Source organism: Leptonychotes weddellii, unplaced genomic scaffold, assembly GCF_054177405.1.
Source record: "Leptonychotes weddellii isolate Sample4059 unplaced genomic scaffold, ASM5417740v2 HiC_scaffold_7842, whole genome shotgun sequence".
NCBI classification, from domain to species: domain Eukaryota; kingdom Metazoa; phylum Chordata; class Mammalia; order Carnivora; family Phocidae; genus Leptonychotes; species Leptonychotes weddellii.
Genome location: NW_028048744.1, coordinates 1 through 9,162, shown reverse-complemented (window position 1 = coordinate 9,162; position 9,162 = coordinate 1). Strand labels below are relative to the sequence as shown.

The 9,162-nt window shown below is 41.3% G+C and overlaps 1 long non-coding RNA gene across 1 annotated transcript; it reads left to right on the top strand.

Moving 5' to 3' along the window:
- Window positions 1–3,204: 3,204 nt before the first annotated feature.
- Window positions 3,205–6,991, top strand: LOC145719866 (uncharacterized). The gene is made up of 2 exons (XR_014142652.1): window positions 3,205–3,391; window positions 4,086–6,991. It is a non-coding gene; the product is annotated as an uncharacterized LOC145719866 (long non-coding RNA).
- The last annotated feature ends 2,171 nt before the right edge of the window (window positions 6,992–9,162 follow it).

The following is a 9,162-nucleotide window of genomic DNA, read 5'->3' as shown; positions in this document are numbered from 1 at the left end:
TTTTTTTTTTAAAGATTTTATTTATTTATTTGACAGAGAGAGAGATAGCGAGAGCAGGAACACAAGCAGGGGGAGTGGGAGAGCGAGAAGCAGGCTTCCTGCCGAGCAGGGAGCCCGATGTGGGACTCGATCCCAGGACCCTGGGATCATGACCTGAGCCGAAGGCAGACGCTTAACGACTGAGCCACCCAGGCGCCCAACATATACTTTTACAAATTCTTAAATTACAAAAATTGTACTTTGTTCTTTGTGTTAGAAAATAAAATTCTCCTATAAATACATCTCCCACTAGGAATTTGGTATATATTCTAGTTTTAATGTGCTTTTAAATGACTAAATAGTATTTCATCTTACAGATTTACTGTAATTTACTTAATTCCCAACGTTGGGCACTAAAGCTATTTACAATATTTCATTACTTTGCAGATCCCTGAATGTAAATATATTTTGCAGATCCATGAATGTAAATCTTTGAGTCCTTCAACAAATCATGCTAAATTTATCATATTCTATTCTTATATTCATACCATAATTAAGTCTCATGAATTTCAATACTGAACTTCTTTGAACCTACTTCCTTATCTGCAAAATCAGGGGGTTAGATCACAGTTCTAATATGCTCCAATTCTAAAAAATTTGAGTTGTAAACATAGTAGCTCCTTAATAATTGGGTGAAACCAGTTGTGAACTCTTAAAACAAATATGAGACATATAACTCATGCCTTTCAAATGAGTACAAAGAAGGTGTATGTACATCTGGGTGTATGTATGTGGGGAGGGCATAAACAGAACCATACAGAGGAATTATCTTTCTGGATCATCAGTTTTACTTCAGGATTTAAGGATAAAGTTTGGGTTTTTTCCCTGTTAAATATATTTTAAGGTTTTAAAATCTCACTAATTTTTAACATAAAATTAGTCTTTGAAAAAAAAATTGTATTTTTGAGTATGGTGCCCCCAAAGTCAGGATTTATTTGCCACTTGTATTAGGAAAGGATGCAACACTTTAAGTAAAGAGGAAGACTTATCAGATGTAACACAGACCATTTGAGAATTGGTATCACATTCTTAAGAGTAACTAGGATATTTGAAGTAATTCTTGGCCTTGGAATCTAAACACACATTCACTCACTTCACTGCCTCATTTGAAAACTTGTCAAAAGGTGGAAGTTTGTTTGATTTTACTAATTCAAACCTGTCCCATCTTGCTTTTATACAATTTCATGAAACTTCTAGCTCATTTCTTTTAAAACCAGAAGGCCAGGGTCCAGACAGCAGGTCTAACTTTTATCAACATACCTGACGTTGGAAACAAAGGCAGAAGAAAAATTATTAAATTTCCTTACTATCTACAGCCCATTGACAAGTCCTTAAAACAGGCAGAGTGACATTCCTCTAGGGACTCAACTGCCTCGATATTAATATTTTGCTAAGGGCAAAAGGTAATCCTAGACTGATTGACAACCCCCCCCCCGATACTGTAAGTCTACTTTAACACATAAAAATTTCTCTAGAAATTTCCTTTATCTGGGGCATCTGGGTGGTTCAATCGTTAAGTGTATGCCTTTGGCTCAGGTCATGATCCCAGGATCCTGGGATGGAACCTGGCATCGGGCTCCCTGCTCAGCAGGAAGCGTGCTTCTCCCTCTCCCACTTCCCTGCTTGTGTTCCCTCTCTTGCTGTGTCTCTGTCAAATAAATAAATAAAATCTTCTAAAAATAAAATTTAAAAAAAAAGAAATTTCCTTTATCTCTGAACCCCCAAGATATGTGCTGGCAATCAACCCCCAAGCATATGGCCTACCGATATACATCTGAAGGGTCTCATGACTAAAGTTTTATTACACGTAATAAATGACCTTTTCCCAACAATAGTTAGCTCCCTCAACATCCTGGAAACCTTGCTTCCAAAATTCCTTAGAGACTTACCCTATCCTAACCCCCTCCCAACTTGAAAGCATGTAACAGGCCACTTCTCCTGACCCCATTGCAGCTCTTTCTGCACATGAGTCCTGTCTCTGTGCTTTAATAAAATCACCTTTTTGCACCAAACACCTCTCAAGAATTCTATATTGGCCATTGGCTTCAAACCCTGACGTTCTTTCCTACGTCAATACCCACAGGGAGTATTATCCACTGGATATAGTTCATTTATATTTCTCATTCAATGCTTTATGAATTTTGCAACCAATGTATGGTTTTTACTTTCACAACCATCAACCCTACTTCAAACGCTCCACATTATTTCATATTATACAGACTATGAACTTAAAGAAGTTTTTAAAAGATATAGATCTCAAGGATTAAGTAAAAATAACTGAACCTAAGGCACCCAGATTTCTCTATCACAGAGGCGTGAAGGGAAATCTGATATATGGCATTTCAAAATCCAAAGGAACTAGAAAGCTAGCTTTTCTTACAAAAAATATTTGTAGCAAGGTTAATGGCTATTAAGAGCAAACTTCGTCAGGGTCTCGGTTTTCTAAAAAATCGCCAAAATTGACACGCAAAGTCCAAAGCACACCAAATGATGGACGAAGTGAAATACACTCATAGAAAATCTAAAAAATATTTCTGTGGTCTACTCCCTACATCCTGGTGGCAAATAACTTTCATTTTCCTTTTTCCTCCTTTAATACATTTATTAAACTATTTTTTTTTTTTTAGCACGCAGGTACAAAAGGAGGTCACCAACACGGTCCAACTGGGCTCACTCAGCTACCAGCGTCTGTGGACCGCGCCATCCCTCCATTTGGGAAAAGAGGGCGAAGAGGCTCCCCACACGCCAAGGGACGAACAGCTCAGGAGGACCTGCACCCTCAGTTAAACTTTCCTGCAGAAGCTCAGGAAAGCTGTTTCCCACAACACTTGAGAGTGGGTGACCGGGAAGGGGGTGGGGGTGGGCTTCACGCCGACTCTGGCTCCGGAGGAGTGACTTTAGAACCCCTCCCTCTTCGGCCCCGAGTGAACTAGAAATTAAAAGAAATTGTGTAAAACAACGACCTCAAGTAACTTTGCAAAGGAATCTGCAGCACCTTCCCGGACGCTTAGAAGCTCGGCTGCTAGCGAAAAGTCGGGGACCAACCAGGTTGCCTCAGGCCCTGTGGGCGGCGGGCGCCACGCCCCAGCTGCCGGTGGCATGACCCGGAAGTGCTCGGTGGCGGCGGCGGCGACTGCGGCGGGGGCGGGCGCGGGGGCGGGGGCGCGGCCAAACCGGCGCACACGCGCGCGCACCCCCGCGGAACTCCCGCCGGCCGCCCGGCGCTCTCCCGGAGGCGCGCCCGAGCCGCCGCGGCCGCCGCCAACATGGCCGAGACGAGCGAGGAGGTGGCCGTCCTGGTGCAGCGGGTGGTGAAGGACATCACCAACGCCTTCAGGAGGAATCCGCACATGTGAGTCGCGCACCGGCGGCGTGGCCGCCTCCACCGCCTGTGGGGTCGTCGGGGGTGGGCAGGGGCGGGGTCGAGCCTCGAGCCGACCTCTGGGGGCACGTCCCGGCCCGCGCGCCCCTCGCCGGAGGGGACCGATGGAGGTCCGGGGCCCGACTGTCGTCGATCGCCTCAGGGCCCGCTTTCCGCTACCGGAACGCGCCCGCGGGTGAGTCCCTAGAAGTGACCTCGGAAAATCACAACGGAGCGACTTTTTTCGCTCTCCCTCCCACCCCTTCCCTGGGACTTCACGCAACTCGAAGGACTTCACGCGTGTGTCCCCATCCTACATCCGTGTAAGGCACACGGGCACGCACGGTGTGGGTCTGTAGATGCTTTGTAAACACAACTCTTGAGGTTCATCCCGGACCGGTGGTAAGTGGTGTGGGGGGGTAGATCACCGATGATCAGATCTTCCGTGGGCCAGTTTACTAGCCAGAGGTAGTTTGAGGCTGCTTTTGACTCTCTCCTCACTTGTCCCAAGATTGTGGAGGGACTTCGATGAAACGCTGTTTTGAAGGTGAACAGAGCATTCTCGAGAGTGTAGTTTCTGTAGGCATAGGATGGGGTCTGGTGTGAAGCCCATGAAACCTTGACACTTTTTAGCCATTAGCTGATTCATAGTTACAGGAAACATTTTAACTCTTTTCCTATCCAGACACTGCTGCTCTCTCTAAGTAGGGGACCACAGGACTGACACGCGTCTCGCTCCCTCCTTCGTTTTCATGGTACTTGGAGTACTCCGGGAAGATGCCAGAAGAGACTGTAGTCTTCCTGACACTTCTGCTTTAACGAGTGAAAAAGGAAGCTACTAGAATATCTGTCTACAGTGTACAAAAGAGGAGGGAGAAGCAAGAGTGTTTAGTTACCCTTCCTCTCTTCTCCGCCCCCCAAAAAGAAAGATACCTGGAATCCAGTTTTACATTATTTTCAACTTTTTCTAATTGTTCGTGAAGGTTTCTTTTAATATTTTATTTTTTAAACTGGAACACATGAATTATGCCCTTTACGCATTTTAAACCGTAGGCACCAAACCTACATCTAAATGAAGTGTTCTTTTCCTTCAAAGCGATGCTTATAAAAATTAAGAAGCCCTCAGATGTCTTGCTCCCTGGTGGCACACAATTGGAGACCTGTAATAGTGCCTCATTAAAAGCAAAGCGTGGCTGGCCTCAAAACACACCTGCCACCTCTGACAGTGTCCACTTCCTTTCCCCTTGTGACTGCTGCCTTTTTTTTAAATGAGTGTTTGGAATGATTTCCTGGCAGTAACCATAGTGGATACTGGGTCTTTTAAAGAATGCTTTGATGCCTTGTATATCAGTGTTTCAGTCCCTTTTTGAGAATGAGAGCTTTAGTGTAAGAGACAACCTCAAAAAAAAAGTTGTATAAGTGAACAGCCTATTTTCTCATCACTGATGTTGTTTTCGTGAAGAAATTATAGCAGAGATTAGAAAGAAGCCTAATAAGTACAGTAATCGTAGTTTCTCTTTGAGGTAGATTGAAAAAACACATCAGGGGCACCTGGGTGGCTCAGCCCATTAAGTGTCTGACTCTTAGGTTTCAGCTCAGGTTATGATCTCGGGGTCCTGAGATCCAGCCCTGCTCCTGCATCAGGCTCCCTGCTCAGCAGGCAGTCTACTTCCCCTCGCTCTCTCTATTCTGCCCCTCCCCCCATTTTCTCTCTCTCTCTCAAATAAATAATTCTTTAAAAAAATCAGTGTTTTATATTTGAAGAAACACATTGAGTGTTCACTGGTTTGGTGGGTTGAGAGCGCAGTTTGGAACACATCTCAGCTTTTCTGGATCATATTTATTGAAACTCATAAAGGACTTTAATGCCCCCAATCATATTTTTAATGGTGAAAGCTCACTAATATGCTGTCAGTGCATAATTTAAAATTATTAATAAACATTTGGGTCATTCAAGATTTAAAAGTTTGAAATAAGTTGAGCGTTTGAAATAATTTGAAATGATGATACATAATAAAGGTCCGAAGAATTTAAATAGCTTAACTCGTTGTTTAATATTAATTTTCAGCCATATTTTAGTATATGTTTCCTACAATAACGATATCTTCGATAATATTACTACACAGCATCTTTAAAAATGTCTTACAGTTTGGATTTTTTAAAATTGCCTGTACTTCTTCCCCTAATCTAGCCCTCTTACTTCCGAAATAAATTGGCTCTATTTCTGGCTAAAAGAAAAAAAAAGCCATTGTTTATCTCAAAAGTTAGTTACCTAATTACACTTTCCCGTATTATAGGAAAAAGTTTTTCATTCTTTACTTTTAGTTCTCCTTTTTTCTTCAAATACAAGACAGATTGTAATTTTATTAGACAATATCTACTCCATTAAACATATTGACCTTGTTTCTGTAAAAATGCCTAGCCAGGAGGAGTTGAACATATATTGGTTAAGATGTGGATTTTGTTACTGGTAGATGTGGATAGGTTACCCTCTGTCAACTCATTTTCCTTTTGATCTAGTGAGGTTGACGAGACACAGGGAAATCAGCTCGCCCAGTGTCTGGCCCTTAGCTGCCACTAGCTAAATATTAGATTTAACCTGAATTTCTGTATTCCTCAGAAAACCATTTTGGCCAACTGCATGATGAATGTGAAGTACTTTATAAATTGAAAAATACCATACAAATTTTTGTATGGTTGACTCTTGGAGAATACCATTGGAAAAACAGCTGAAGGCTTGACTCAGGGACTAGCAATAGCTTAATAAATAGACCTGTGCTAATGTGGAAGACAGCTGCTTACGGTGTAATTAGGGTCATGTCAAAGGTCTCTTGCTCACCAAGTTATTTTTTTATTACTGCTTAAAATATTTATTGAACTCTCACTGTTTATGAGATGTTGTTATAGGTACTATCCTCACAGTATGGAATGGGGAGTATAAAATATAGTTCTTATACTCAAGGCACAGAAATATCTGTGATGGTGGAATTGTCCTGTCTGTGCTGTCTAGTATGGTAGTCACTAGCCATATGTAGCTATTAAATACTTGAAATGGGGCTAATGTGAATGGGGAACTGAATTTTAAATTTTATTTAATGTTAATTTATTTATACATAGTGGCCATATATGCCCAGTGACCACTGTATTGCACAGTGTAGCTCTAGATGCAGACGTAAGACCCACCTGCATGAACAGTAAATTAACCGTGCAAAGCAGGTTGTGATAAAGGCTGGACTGGCAGCATGGTGAGCAAATGCTATGTGAGCGTGTTAGGCGTAGGAGGAAGGCTTTGTATGTCTAGGCCAGGGCCTTTAAGGGAGGTGGGTTTGAGCTGAACATTGAAGGCTGGGTGGGATTTATAGTCTCAGAGAGAGAGCCAAAGACCTCCACATGAAACTGTAAATTAACCCAAAGTGGCAAAATGTGATTGAAAAGATATAGTAGAATCAAATTATGGAAGTCCTTGACTGTGTGGCTTAATTTCTTTCATTCCATGTATGTGTTTAACAAAAGAGCATGTGTATTTGACAGATACAATTCTAGTCTCTGGATGTGCAGGTCTAGGAGTGGGGTGAACATATCACACATGGTCCCTGGCCCAGTGGAACAAATCAACACACAGAATATGAAAACAGCCTGAAAGAATAAGAAGGATACTTTGAAGGAATAATAACAGATGGCCTAATTTATATGAGAAGCTCAAAATAAGTCTTTTAAGGAAATAGCAATTAAAATGGGACCTGAGGGATGGATGAGTTGGCTCAGGGAAAACAGACTTCCTAGGCAGTGCATAGGCCCCAGTGAAAGTTTTGGAGTAAGGGAGTAGTAAGGAAAAGCACATCTTTACATTGAATTTGAAGAGTAGGAAACTACAAGTCTTAATTGTCTTCTTACACTTCATTTTTTATCTATTTATTTAAATAATAGCATAGTTGTAAAAATTTGGATTTGGAATCTGACAGTCCTGGATTTGAATCTTGGCTTGTCGATTAGTAACTGGTAGACTTAGACAAGACTCTTTCTTCATCTTTAAAATGGGTTAAAATTCCTACTTTATAAGATTATGAAATAAATGAAACACAGAGCACTGCATACAACACGCAATAGACAGTAGCAATTTTTGTAGCTGTTTTTAAAATAAGGCCAGCAATATTTCAACGATACATGAAGTTAGTACTCTTTAAAATGGAGAAAGCCTATGAGGTTTCTGAAATATCTTAATTTAATCACCAGCAAAGTTTTAATTATCAATATGTAAGGGTCAGTTCCTTTAGATATTTTGCTAACTTTACTTTTTAGTCATTCTGGAAAAATTTCCAGTTTGAAGGGGAAAAAAACTACTTTTAAAGATTTTATTTATCTGAGAGAGACAACACGAGCAGGGGGAGGGGCGGAGGGAGGAGAGAGAATCTCAAGCTGACTGTGCGCTGAGCACAGAACCCTACTCAAGGCTCTATCTCATGACCCTGATATCATGACATGAACCAAAATCAAGAGTGGGATGCTTAACTGACTGAGCCACCCAGGCACCCCCAAAATAACTATTAGACTAAGAAGATTTGTATCATTTCCTGAATCCTTTGGCTGTGTTTTCTGTGTGGTCACTCCACATTACAGGGTTCAGTTTAGTATTTGGGGACCATTCTTCCCTCCCAAAAGGGAAACTGGGTGATACTACTTTTGAAAATAATATGTGGGCCTACTCTAATTGATGATGTTTCTGAAATTGCAGACAAAAAAGCTGTCTAAACATGAGGAACAAAGTATCAGTGTTATATGAACTTTTCAACTTCATTTGGAAGTCAGTGGATCCCCATTGTGAAGTGAAGCACTCAGAAAGCTCTACCATGCTGTGTATGATCTTTTTAAGCAAATGTGTTGGTTCATTCCATTTTGCTGTTTTTTTTGGAACAGCCTTCAAAAGTAACCTAAAAAGTGAGCTTCATGTTATCTGAGAATATTAGAACTTTTTCACCATCCCAAACCTTCATGTCTTTAACAATCCTATGACATTGGTAATGTAGGTAGTTATTGAGTGTCCTTGTTAAATATCAGGGATCTAAATTGGCAGAAACCTAAAAATATAAAAGACTGTAATTTGGTCGTAGCAAAAGAATCAGAAATTTCTCTTGTAACATTATTTCACAAGGAAATAACGAGATGTATTTGGTATTTATAGCACATTTCTTGAAGCCATTAAAAATATAAAAATTACATAGGAAGATGTTTAATATGAATTTTTAAAAAAGGATTGTAGGATTGTAGCAATGTGGATGGAACTAGAGTATATTATGCTAAGTGAGATAAGTCAGAGAAAGACAAATACGATTTCACTCATATGTGGAATTTAAGAAACAAAACAGATGAACATAGGGGAAGGGAAAGAAAAATAAAATAAGCTAAAAACAGAGGGAGGCAAACCATAAGTGACTCTTTTTTTTTTTTTTTTTTAAGATTTTATTTATTTGAGAGCGAGAATGAGAGAGAGAGAGAGCATGAGAGGGGGAGGGTCAGAGGGAGAAGCAGACTCCCTGCCGAGCAGGGAGCCCGATGCGGGACTCGATCCTGGGACTCCAGGATCATGACCTGAGCCGAAGGCAGTCGCTTAACCAACTGAGCCACCCAGGCGCCCCCCATAAGTGACTCTTAAATGTAGAGAACAAACTGAGGGTTGCGGTAGGGGTGGTGGGTGGGAGGATGGGCTAAATGGGGGATGGGCATTAAGGGGGGCACTTGATGTAATGAGGACTCGGTGTTACATA